General features: G+C 40.0%; 1 long non-coding RNA gene across 1 annotated transcript in view; it reads right to left on the bottom strand.

The window, feature by feature from the left end:
• Positions 1 to 287: 287 nt before the first annotated feature.
• LOC149979214 (uncharacterized) overlaps positions 288 to 13,209 on the bottom strand; it is a 205,890-nt gene continuing 192,968 nt past the window's right edge. The window contains exons 2-3 of the long non-coding RNA XR_016485115.1: positions 3,490 to 3,620; positions 288 to 2,627 (exon numbers count right to left, since the gene is read on the bottom strand). This is a non-coding gene — a long non-coding RNA (uncharacterized LOC149979214). The remainder of the gene's footprint in view (positions 2,628 to 3,489; positions 3,621 to 13,209) is intronic.

Here is a 13,209-nt window from a genome sequence, read left to right as displayed (position 1 = left end):
GATTTGTTAAGAAAAGTTTGAAATATCCAATAAATGTCGTTCCACTTCATGATTGTGTCCCACTTGTTGTTGATTCTTCACAAAAAAATACAGTTTTATATCTTTATGTTTGAAGCCTGAAATGTGGCAAAAGGTCGCAAAGTTCAAGGGGGCAGAATACTTTCGCAAGGCACTGTAAATAAGGTATTTCAGTTTTTTATTTTGAATAAATTTGCAAACATTTCTAAAACTCTTTTCACTTCATCATTATGGGGTATTTTGTGTAGATTGATGAGGAACACTTTTAATTTAATCATTTTTAGAATAACGCTGTAACGTAACAAAATGTGGAAAAAGGGAACTGGTCTGAATACTTTCCCGAATGCACTGTGTACTTGATGGATAGGTGAATTCCTTTGCAATGGTTTGTAACCTGTATGGTTTGGTTTTAAATGATGCTGCAACTTATAGCTAATACTCCCTGTGGAATATGTTGGAGATTGAAGATGCCTGAGGTTGGCCTTGCCATTTCTTACATCTGTGGTCACACTCTAGTTGCGTCTCAAATGGTACCCTATTCCTTAAATAGCGTAGTAACACACTATATAGGTGCCATTTGGGATGCACACTCTAACTCTCACTGCAGTGCCAGCTTCTATCTCACCACTGTCCAGTCGATAGCTGTTAAACACAACCTCAGTGTACTGCCGAGCCAATCCCTGTTTATTCAGCTCAATGCAAACACATCATACATTCATGAACAGAGATATAGACTGACTAACGGTAAGGCGTTAGAATTACTACCAGAGCCGTGGAAAGGCTGGAATTGACTGTAACTGTTAGTGTATCTATCTGTGGCCATCATACATTTTTTACTCGGCCGCAGGGCCGTTCAAGGAGACTTTGAATTATTCAAGTGGCAGTTAACTTTTCCCTCTCAGATCGCCTCAACTACCCCTGCTGCTATGGGTGGAGTTGGAGCTGTGAACAAATTAATAGTCAGCAACAACAACATATTAACCAACAGGAACTTGTACAGCTCAGCATGTTCCTAAATATTTATGACTGTAGTTTTCTCACCAGAATTGTCTCAGAACAAGCAGGTTCTGGCATTTGATTCAACTCCCCAATCTGGTGTGAATGTTTGAAGAGCAACACAGGGAGTGTCGGTTGATTGAAAAGCCAGTCAACCAAACTCTGGCCAGCTGTGTTTAGGTCGACTGTCCTGCTGTCCCAAGCCAAAGAAACGGAGAGGTACAGTCTATAATCAGTGCAGAGTGAAACATCTCTATTAATTCAGTGTGGACTTTGTGTGTTGTTAAGTGTTCAGAGGCTGCTTATGTCTCATGAAAATGTTGTGTAGAGTGTATGTAGCAGAACATTATTATATGATAGCATTTTACCAGTGTGGAAATTACCACTGATTTTTAAAGCCTGCCAGCAACAGAATCCATGTTGCTACACTAACATCTGACTCGAGACAAACTAACACTTGAAATGTGTCCCATTATGAACTGAAGTACATTGTGGGGAGACAAGCTTTTGTAAGGATCCAGCACAGACACTGTCATTTAGCTACTGGCCTTCACAGAAGCTAGCAGTGCGCATGCCCCGCCCACCTAAGGATCTGTCTTTTCAGCCGTCTAGACTGTGTTTGAGGGTTGCAAAATCCACTTTTCACTTAAATCTCGCTGGATTGATTGCTTTTATTTTACTCCTGCGACTATTTCATACTCTTGCTTGTGCTTGTCGTCTTTAACCGTTAACGTTACGACAGCGGAAACTTTGTAACGACCTGTCAAACACACTCCGGTAATGGCTTAAATGGGCTCAACAGAATACATTGTGTTTCCGTTGAATCTATAAGTACGCTAAAGCTTCGTTGGGGATTTAACGCACCGTCAACACTTACATCACAAGAAGGAGAAGAGAGATAACTGTTCATTTTTTTGTGGAATTGAAAAAAGTAATAATTTAATACAGTTGAAATGTTTACAAATGTAGATGCACTGAAATGAAAGCAACTTCCAAAAAGGACTGAGTTTGGTAAGCCATGTGGTAGACAGGGCAAGTGTCTGGTGTTGCAGCCCTGTTCCACCCCTTTATGTTAATTTATTCATACATGCAAATACACCTGGCATATTTTCACACATGTGCACTTATCATTTTCTTTATTTTAACACAAAAATATAAAACAATACGGGATACAATAAGAAAATGTATATATGAATGCATTCTAAGAAAAATAAAGTTACATTTTACAATAAATGTAATGCTTGAATTCCCACCCTTGAACTCCATTCATTATTTGTCTGTGCAAGTAAAATGTTTTATTATACCATTTTTAAAAGTTTGGAGTATCTCCATCCATTGTCCAACTGTTGCATTTATAATTGTTTTTAAAACCTTTCAACAATTTTGATGACAGTTGCTACAGAAAGACATCCCTGCCGAGGGGAAACAATCAAGGAAACAATCAAGACACAATCAAAGGGGCCAAGCATGAACGATTATCACTCATCGGAATGATGATTCATGATGTGTGATTCATAGTAAATCAAAGATGACTGTGATAGAGGAACATCATACTGGAACATCACTGGATCCTGAGTTATGTTTTTCCCAAAAAAGGTTTTCATCATCAAGCACTGGCAAAGGGGGATAATTGTTAATCGATACAAAGCTACAAGTCGAATGTAAGCATAGTGTATGGATTCTCTAAGGGAGGGACATGATCACACCCAGTGGAGATTTTTACATGCAAATCTAGGTGGGGCAAAACTATTTATTTTTTGGGGGGATGCACTACACAACACTAAATAGTATATTAATTGCACTATAACGGTGACAAACGGTACCCACAAACTGTGGGTGCCTACATAAAGCTGTCCTAACAGCAGAGCCAACAGCAGTCCCAACACCTTACCACGGCTATACCTGGCTATCAGCAGAGACTTGTCTGGCAGCGAAACAGTTCATTCAGCCTCATTTACTGCCTTTAAAAAAACATAGCTGATATGACTGACTTGCTTCAACAAATGTGGTTTCTACTGACAATTGAGATGTACAAATTATGGCATAAGGGGCCGACAAGCCGATAAGAGGAAATCCGTATTTTCGATTAAGGCATTAATGAGCGAGCTAGGACGGATTCAGTCAATATAACTATCTGTTATGTACAGCGACAGAATTCAGAACATGGGTTGTTCTTTCAAGTCAGAACCGTAGGATAAATAAAGTGGGCATATAAGCAGACAATGAAAGCTCATACAATATTCAATGATTACATTTCTCTAAAACAAGTTATAGGCGACATGTGCACCACCAAGTCAGAACAGTAGGTGAAATTAAGAGGGGAAAATAGACCAAATTATTAGATTGAGGCACATGGGCCACTAACAGCTTACTACACAACATACACTTAGTATTACTTTCTTAACTACAGTAAACATATCTCCCTGGCATATTATATAATTTATGCAGCAGAATACAGAACATTCTTGGACTCACCTTGTTGTGCTGTGCTCGCTTGAACACGAAGGTGGCGCGGCAGTCCATCGTGGGCAAATTTTGTCATCAAACTTTGTCATCAAAGTCTGGCATTCTCTGGATTTATGGTGCTTTCAAGACAACTGGGAACCCTGAAAAAAATCAAGGTTGAATCATGATGACGTCAGTGATCTTCAGGTCATAACTCTAGAAAGATGCCCAAGTTTCAAACTTACAATTCTGAGTTGGATAACCGTTCAAAACACATTTTGCCAGTCTAAGCTATTTTTTTTCCCGAGGTCCTAGTTGTCTTGAACTCACTGAAGTCAGATTTCCCAGTTCTGAGTTAAGAGTCTTTTTGAGCAGAAATCATGCTGGATTGACAGCATGGCCAATATTGAATGTTTATCATTTTAAGCATGTCAAAGAGACCCTTTAAACCAGAATTGGGACCACACACCCACTCCACTGAATATCAGGCTAGTGATTGCTTTGACATACTTGCAGTTAGCCACTGATTCCTTCCAAACCACTCATTGTTGAATTTTCGATTTCCAACTTGTTGTGTAATGTTTATGTCCAATGACCACTATACATTTTATCTATCATTTTTCTATTTATTATTTATCTTCATATGACAAGCGTTAAAAAGGATTTGCCAGCAGATTGTTGACTTGATTCGTGATGATGACTGCTAGCTAAGATTTTGAAAGTATGATGTTGACATGGACAGTCCAATCAAAGCCACTGTAGATATCATTTTATTTGTGGCCAATGACCTTGAGCCTTCTTGGATGGGCTCTTCTAATTTAATTATATTGCAACACCCAAGGGGCTTGAATTTTCAAGCTCTATCCTTAGATCTGGCAGTGACGTAGTGTCCCCTTGAGTGACAGAACACTGAGCCAATCACGGAGCAACTAGAGAACATTACCAACCCCTACGCTCCGTATTTTCTGCTGGCTGCTCCACCGCCACAGAAACACAGAGCTAGGCTGAAACATCTGCATTTGAACTGCCTTACTCAAGAAAGCAAAAAATAGTACATTTTTGTATGAAGGCTTTATTAACTCATTGATTATTATTATTATTTATTTTTTTACATTGTCTGCAAACTGATCTGTGACAACTATTTATGCAAAAAAATAACATGCAAAATAGGAAACCCCCCCACAAAAATGTGGGGCTCAAAACAAACAAGGGTGTCGACACTGATCACAACATTGTGACATCAAACCTGGAGCACAAAAAGAAGAACAGAATGGTATGAAGAGTGGGTAGAACAGTGCATGAACCAAATCAAATTAAATCAAATTGTATTGGTCCCATACACATGGTTAGCAGATGTTGCGAGTGTAGTGAAATGGAAATGCTTGTGCTTCTAGTGCTTGTGCTTTTTATCTAACAAGTAATCAAACAATTCCATAACAACTACCTAATACACACAAATATAAGTAAAGGAATGGAATAAGAATACATACATACATATAAATATATGGATGATTAAAGACAGAGTGGCATAGTCAAGATGCAATAGATGGCATAAAATACAATATATACATATGAGATGAGTAATGTAGGGTATATAAACATTATTAAAGTGACTAGTGATCCGTTTATAAAAGTGGCCGATGATTTCAAGTCTGTATGTAGGCAGCAGCCTCTCTGTGTTAGTGATGGCTGTTTAAAAGTCTGATGGCCTTGAGATAGAAGCTGTTTTTCAGTCTCTCTGCCCCAGCTTTGATGCACCTGTACTGACCTCACCTTCTGGATGGTAAGCGAGTGAACAGGCAGTGGCTCGGGTGGTTGTTGTTCTTGATGATATTTTTCACAAGCCACATTTCTTCAGCCTCCTGAGATTGAAGAGGCGCTGTTATGCCTTGTTCACCACACTGTCTGTGTGGGTGGACCATTTCAGTTTGCCGTGATGTATACGCCGAGGAACTTAAAACTTTCCAACTTCTCCACTGCTGTCCCTTTGATGTGGATAGGGGGTGCTCCCTCTGCTGTTTCCTGAAGTCCACGATCATCTCCTTTGTTTTGTTGACGTTGAGTGAGAAGTAGTTTTTCTGACACCACACTCCGAGTGCCCTCGCCTCCTCCCTGTAGCCTGTCTCGTCATTGTTGGTAATCAAGCCTACTACTGTTGTGTCGTCTGCAAACCTGATGATTGAGTTGGGGGCGTGCACGGCCACGCATTCATGGGTGAACAGGGAGTACAAGAGGGGACTGAGCACGCCCCAGTGTTGAGGATCAACGAAGTGGAGATATTTTTTCCAACCTTCACCACCTGGGGGCGGCCCACCAGGAAGTCCAGGTCCCAATTGCACAGGGCCTAAAGCTTAATTATGAGCTTGGGGGGGTATTCCTCTTGTCCAGATGGGATATGGCAGTGTGCAGTGTGATGGCGATTGCATTGTCTGAGGACCTATTGGGGCGGTAAGCAGAGGGTAGTGCGAATGGCCCAGTACATCATTGGGGCCAAGCTTCCTGCCATCTAGGACCTATATAATAGGCGGTGTCAGAGGAAAGCCCAGAAAATTGTCAGAGACTCCAGTCACCCAAGTTATAGACTGTTTTCTCTGCTACCGCACGGCAAGCGGTACCTGAGCGCCAAGTCTTGCACCAAAAGGCTCCTCAACAGCTTCTACTCCCAAGCCATTAGACTGCTGAACAATTCATAAAAATTGCCACCGGACAATTTACATTGACCTTCCCCATGTTATTGTGTAACTTGTTACTATTACTTTTTATTTTAGCCTACTTGGTAAATATTGTTTTCTTCTTAAACTGCACTGTTGGTTATGGGCTTGTAAGTGAGCATTCCACTGTAAAGTCTACACTTGTTGTATTCGACCCATGTGGCAAATAAGATTTGATTTGATTTAGTCATTTAGTTCAGTTACGTTTGCATTCTTGGGCACAGAAACAATGGTGGCCATCTTGAAGCATGTGGGGACAGCAAGACTGGGATAGGGAGAGATTGATATCGTCTGTAAACACACCAGCCAGCTGGTCTGCGCATGCTCTGTGGACGCGGCTAGGGATGCAGCCTTGCGAGTGTTAACCAGTACAGGTGCATCAAAGTACAGGTGCACCAAATAGGATGAAAATACATCAGTGTCTTGTCTATGAAATAGGTAAATGGATCACTCTGTATACACAGCAATGATTTTCTTTAGGTAACTGGGTTTACCAATGGCTCTAGCGGTGTACAGATGTAGAATCTTAATTTGATCACCCTGTTGCACCCTACAATGCATGACATGTAAAACCTGTAGTGTATTTCAAGTTTAAAAGAGCTTCTGAAGTTTGTAATTTCCACTTTGAAATTTCAGACTTGATTTTCCCTTAGTAAAAATGTATGAACCCCTAAAAAAAATCATGCTGTAGCACACTGGCTCAAATTAAGATCCTACATCTGTATGCATGCCCAAAGCAGTGGCATTGAATATTGGATGTAATTGATCATATCTAAGAGAACATGCTGCTTTGGAGGAGAGATGGCACTATAAAGTACAAAGTAAGATGTTTACTTATAATCCCTTATCTAAAGGTTGGATTTAGGTTCCACTCGCCTTCATGGCCCAAACAGACAAAATAAATGCCATTCACTATGAGTAAGGGTGATTAGTTCCTGTCATGTTTGGAGAAAGGCTTTTAAGAACTCTTTGTTCAAAGTAATTTCAGTGCATTTACTCTTTGTCATGACTCATTTGTATCAAACAGTGCTGGTAATGTGTCACTGCACAAGTACAAATTCAGGTCTCATACTGAAGGCATACGTCAGCATATTGAATTCTATTGAAAAAAAAGGTGCCATTTAGAACCGAAAAGGGTTCTTTGGCTGTCCCCATAGGAGAACCCTTTGAAGAACCATTTTTGGTTCCAGGTAGAATCCTTTGAGGGTTCTCCATGGAACCCAAAAAGGTTCTACCTAGAAACAAAAAGGGTTGTCCTATCTGGAAATCCGTGAAGAACCCTTTTGGAGCCCTTTTTCTAAGAGTGTATATTTGTTCATCTGTAGCTTCACATCAAAGATTCATGACTGGGAACAAGCCTAGCAGTTCCTGAATAAAAATGTGTGGGTTACTCCAGGGAGTGCACAGTCTGTATTTTTTTCAATAATGTTTTATTTTCAAATAAATTGTCCCAAAAAATTATATCACACCAAATACAAACATACTCATACATACAACAACTTACAGATGCTCACTAACAAGGAGTACATCTCCTCTTCCCAGACTCGCATCCCTAGTGCCTGCACTTTTGTTTGCCACATGGCCTGAAACTGCACCATTTTGTTTCTCTCTTGTAGCCACTCACTTTCAATATTTAAATCATGAATCATTAGATTTTTCCATTGTGTTAAGGATGCCGGATTGATTGATTTCATTTTTTGTAAATGTTTTTTCAAGATGAGTGATGAGAAGAGAATCGTCCAACCCATCGGGTATCTCACAACACCCCTATATGCCATGCCTTGAAATATGCAGACAGACTGATTAAAAAATACTTTTACATTGTAATACTTCTGACAGGCAACTTTTTAGCTCCGCCCACAATTTCAGGACTTCATACCATTCCCAGAAAGCATGGATTATTGAACAATTATTAGTTTCAGACTTAACACATGACTCTGCACGCTGTGCTGTAGAATTAGTTAATTTTGTCTCTTGTATAATACAGTGCCTTGTGAAAGTATTCGCCCCCCTTGAACTTTGCGACCTTTTGCCACATTTCAGGCTTCAAACATAAAGATATAAAACTGTATTTTTTTGTGAATAATCAACACCAAGTGGGACACAATCATGAAGTGGAACGACATTTATTGGATATTTCAAACTTTTTTAACAAATCAAAAACTGAAAAATTGGGCGTGCAAAATTATTCAGCCCCTTTACTTTCAGTGCAGCAAACTCTCTCCAGAAGTTCAGTGAGGATCTCTGAATGATCCCATGTTGACCTAAATGACTAATGATGATAAATACAATCCACCTGTGTGTAATCAAGTCTCCGTATAAATGCACCTGCACTGTGATAGTCTCAGAGGTCCGTTAAAAGCGCAGAGAGCATCATGAAGAACAAGGAACACACCAGGCAGGTCCGAGATACTGTTGTGAAGAAGTTTAAAGCCGGATTTGGATACAAAAAGATTTCCCAAGCTTTAAACATCACAAGGAGCACTGTGCAAGCGATAATATTGAAATGGAAGGAGTATCAGACCACTGCAAATCTACCAAGACCTGGCCGTCCCTCTAAACTTTCAGCTCATACAAGGACAATGATCCAAAACATAAAGCAAAATCTACAATGGAATGGTTCAAAAATAAACATATCCAGGTGTTAGAATGGCCAAGTCAAAGTCCAGACCTGAATCCAATCGAGAATCTGTGGAAAGAACTGAAAACTGCTGTTCACAAATGCTCTCCATCCAACCTCACTGAGCTCGAGCTGTTTTGCAAGGAGGAATGGGAAAAAATGTCAGTCTCCCGATGTGCAAAACTGATAGAGACATACCCCAAGCGACTTACAGCTGTAATCGCAGCAAAAGGTGGCGCTACAAAGTATTAACTTAAGGGGGCTGAATAATTTTGCATGCCCAATTTTTCAGTTTTTGATTTGTTAAAAAAGTTTGAAATATCCAATAAATGTCGTTCCACTTCATGATTGTGTCCCACTTGGTGTTGATTCTTCACAAAAAAATACAGTTTTATATCTTCATGTTTGAAGCCTGAAATGTGGCAAAAGGTTGCAAAGTTCAAGGGGGCCGAATACTTTCGCAAGGCACTGTACATTCTATACATTAGTTTATACTGGATTAAGCATACATTTTTGTTAAATGTCATTTTGTTTGTTATGCTCCAACTTTCCCTCCATTTTGTGCTAACATCAGTTATTTTTTAAGTCTTGGTTCTAAGTCTTTCTGACAATCCATTACCACAGCCTCCTGTTACCATGGCTCTTATTCCTCCGACGGAGAAGGAAGTGTCAACAGCCATTGTGGAGATGAAGGGAACCTCTCCTCACTGATACTCCCCCATCCAGAGGCTTAAATTGCAGCAGCCAGCCAGCCCAGCCAACCAGCCAGCCAGTCTTACAGCCTCCACATTAATAGATTATCTGTCTCATTCCTCTTTGATGTTTTATATGTTATTTAGCTCTCCGGGGAGCTTTGGAGCTTCTTCTGCTTCACAACCAAGATGGAGGAGTGACAGCTCAACTGAGATTTACCTAGCGAGAAGCAGAGATAGTACATGATTATAACTGGGCTGATTTTGAACGCTCTGCACTATATTACAGTTTTATATGTGTATTGATTTTACACCCAGTGTTTTTTGTCCTTTGACAGGTGGGTTACCAGAGGGAGTCAGAATCTTTGTTTTTTTTTTTTAAATAGGAGGAGTAAAGAGTTTGTTTTTTGCAGAGGCTTTCTAACCTACTCCCTCTGTGGCGGAGGAGTAGGTTAGATGCAACATAGGCTACAAACTAAAGCCCAGAGTTCTCTGTGGTCAGGTGACATGATCAGGATAAAGATGCCCTAGTTATGATGAAAACAGAAAGCAAAGAATTACAGCCAAAGGCCTCTATGTGGCACCCTACTGACATTACAGTTCATTAGCTGGCACTGATCTGTTGGATTATCCTGTCTCCCCTGCCTCCATGCCCATCTCTCTCGCAGCAAAACAAAGTTGAAGACTCATTTGCTGGTCAATTATGACTCATTCTCCGTTCTGCCAAGTATGTTTAAGCTCTCAGCACATCAGAGTCCCATACCATTTCATCTATTTTCCAATTAAGAGGAAGCTGAAGGCTTCTGCACACTGCATTGTGAATCATTAAATAAATGTCATTGACGGCTATCATCTCCTGGAGTGGAGTTAATGAAACAGTCGAGTGCAGAGGTGTTGCTACACTAAGAGGATCAGCGATGGTAAAGCCTTTAAATGAACCCTGCTGGAACAAACACCAGTGACAAAAAGTCCCAAATATGAAACACACTTATTAAATACTGGAGTTGATTCTTGCCTGTTTAGGCAATGCAGCTACATAGCCGTTTTAGATATGCTTACAGCACATACGTAGGTCTTGAAACGTAAGTGGAGTTGAAATGTAGACTGAGTTGACGAGCCACGTTAATGACAATACAAACAGTTCTTCAGCTTCTCTCCTTGACAGGAAAATTAAGAAATGACATTCAAATCCGGACTGCTTTTGAACATGTGTGTGATAGGTAATAAATAACAAGCCACTGTAATAAACCCAAAAGGGGCTGCTCTATTGTTTGAACAGGGGCTACTAACGAGTCCCTTTCAAACGCCCTCTCTCCTCTCTCCCTGAGGTTTATTATGCACCACAGAGGCCAGTGATCACAACCCTGTTGGACCCACAATTCATCTGTGATGGGATATGTCTTATCTTCATTTCCATGCAGCCATAACAGTCAGCCAAGGCCCAGTTAAACCAGTCCTCATCACTTTGTTCTCCCTCCAATACAAGCACTGGGATAGGGGTTTATTCAGACTAAGCCTGTGTACAAGCTGTTTGTTCCAATCTGTCTCTCAGTGACTGTTATGCTATATTTCCCATTCTGTGGGAGAAACCCTGATGCATTGTGCTTGGTTTATAATACTGCTGTAAGTAAGAGAAACGGTACCCTCCTTCACAAACGGCATATTCTTTATGCCTCATTAAACACAATGATTTTCATCACAATTACCTTGAATTATGTGTACTTAAACTTTTTCCATGCAGAGTCATTGTCTGAGCAATGTTTATTTTTACTAATCTTATTATTTTCATTTCGTCTGATTGAATCCTAATAAAAAAAACAAATTAGTTTGACATCTAGGTTATACATTTCCTATGAAAAAGAAATAAAACAAAACAGACAAAGACAATGAAAACAAGGTTGCTATGGAGACCTTCCTCAAAGCATTTAGCCTTTTCCAACATGTTCTAGCAGGCGCAGCCAGTCAGTGACTCTGTATAGTTGTCTAATATTTGTGGGGCATATTATTCTGTTTTAATGTTACTCTTGAATGATAAATATACTGTAGATTTGTTCAAAATACACTCAAAAGAAACTAAGACTTACTTTGAAGTCCGAAGTGTAGGAATACAGGTGAAATCAATCATTGACACAGACATGGTGGTGTAGCAGGAAGATCAGAATGCTGTGAACCAAGAGATTGTGATTTCAAATCCCAGGTGAGGACATGTTGAATAATAATTACTGTATAAAAACATTTACACAATGTAATCATGTGTGTTGAACATGATAGTTGAAACACAAACTATTTTGAGACATTGTTTACAGGGCATCTCATGGGGAAAAGTAAATCCACATGTGAAAGGTTATGTGAAAAAATATCATCCCATGTGAAGTGTTCCAAAAACCACATGATTTTACATGGCAAAGGTTATGTGATCCCATGTGAAATATCATCACATATGAAGTGTTTCAAAACCACATGGTTTCACATGTGAAATACAATTTTGCATGTGCAAAACATGTTGAAATTTCACATGCGAAGTCATGATTTTCCACATGTGAAATCATGTGGTTTTTCCATAAGGGCTACCTAGTGAGGTTGCCGCTAATGGTTTGGTGTGAATAATATGGTGTCTATCATGACCGTGAAAATGTGGGCCCATGATAGCCCAGTGCGGTTGAGCTTTGTGTAATGTAAACCATTCGAGGTGGGAAGCACAGAGTTCTTCAGTTGAACTCTTTTATCATAATTCAATTAGGTTTGTGTAAACAATGGGAAGCGGAGCATGGTAGCAAAACAAACCCAGCTAGGCGTGACGTCAAGGGCATTTGTGGTCTCTTTTTTGTTCTCGGTGGCAAAATGTCAAGTGTTCTCACTCTGCTCAACTTATTTTGGGTCACATATTTCCTTATTCATTCAAGTTAAACTATGTTTATGTTATGGTTAGAATTATGTTTTAATACATGATGCTATAAACTACGCTTACGACAGCTTCCTCTTTGTCCCCTTTTCAACATAAAAAAATGTAAGCATGTCGATCACAATGCTGAAATTCAGTGGCGCAAGTGCTACCAGAGGTGCAAGTGCTACCTGTTTCTCATCCGGCCAGCCAATACGTCTCCTATTGAATGTAATGCATTTCGAAAGGATCACACCCATATGATGATTTACAACAAGCATCATCACATCACACACGACTCGAGAGAGAGACAGAGAGACATAGGTAGATTTCGAACAATTTAAGTGTGTGCCACTGAAGGAGCGATGGAGTCTGGGCTGCTGCTCCCATCAGATGGACCAATGACCCCCATTTCCAAGGTGTCATCCACTATGTCACTTTAATTTTCCCACCTGACCCTCCCGCCTGCCTGTCATACCTAGATCCGGATGAATTTCCATCTCTCCAAAGACATACAGAGCCCAGTCACTCATTGTGTCGCAGTTATTCAAGGAAAAGGCATTGACGAGTTTCCACACCCTGACTAGAGCCATGCTCGAAGCCCACTTTAGTTAAACATAATACAGATTACTATTCATGTTTAATATGCTCATTTGGTATTCATTGGTTTAGATAGCGGTTAAGATTAGGGTTATGGTAAAGGTTAGGGTTAGGGTAAAGGTAGGGATTAAGATTAGAGTTAGGGTTTAGGGTAGGGACGTCCCAGGGAATTCCAGACAGCATTAAACATGCTTGAATCTGTTTAGAATAGTTTTTTTGAAATATGCATAGACTTTCCCTTAGGCT

Source organism: Oncorhynchus mykiss, chromosome 12, assembly GCF_057628025.1.
Source record: "Oncorhynchus mykiss isolate SJ-2025 chromosome 12, ASM5762802v1, whole genome shotgun sequence".
Lineage (NCBI taxonomy): Eukaryota > Metazoa > Chordata > Actinopteri > Salmoniformes > Salmonidae > Oncorhynchus > Oncorhynchus mykiss.
Note: the sequence above shows the minus strand (reverse complement) of the source record. Positions and strands in the feature narration are given on the sequence as shown.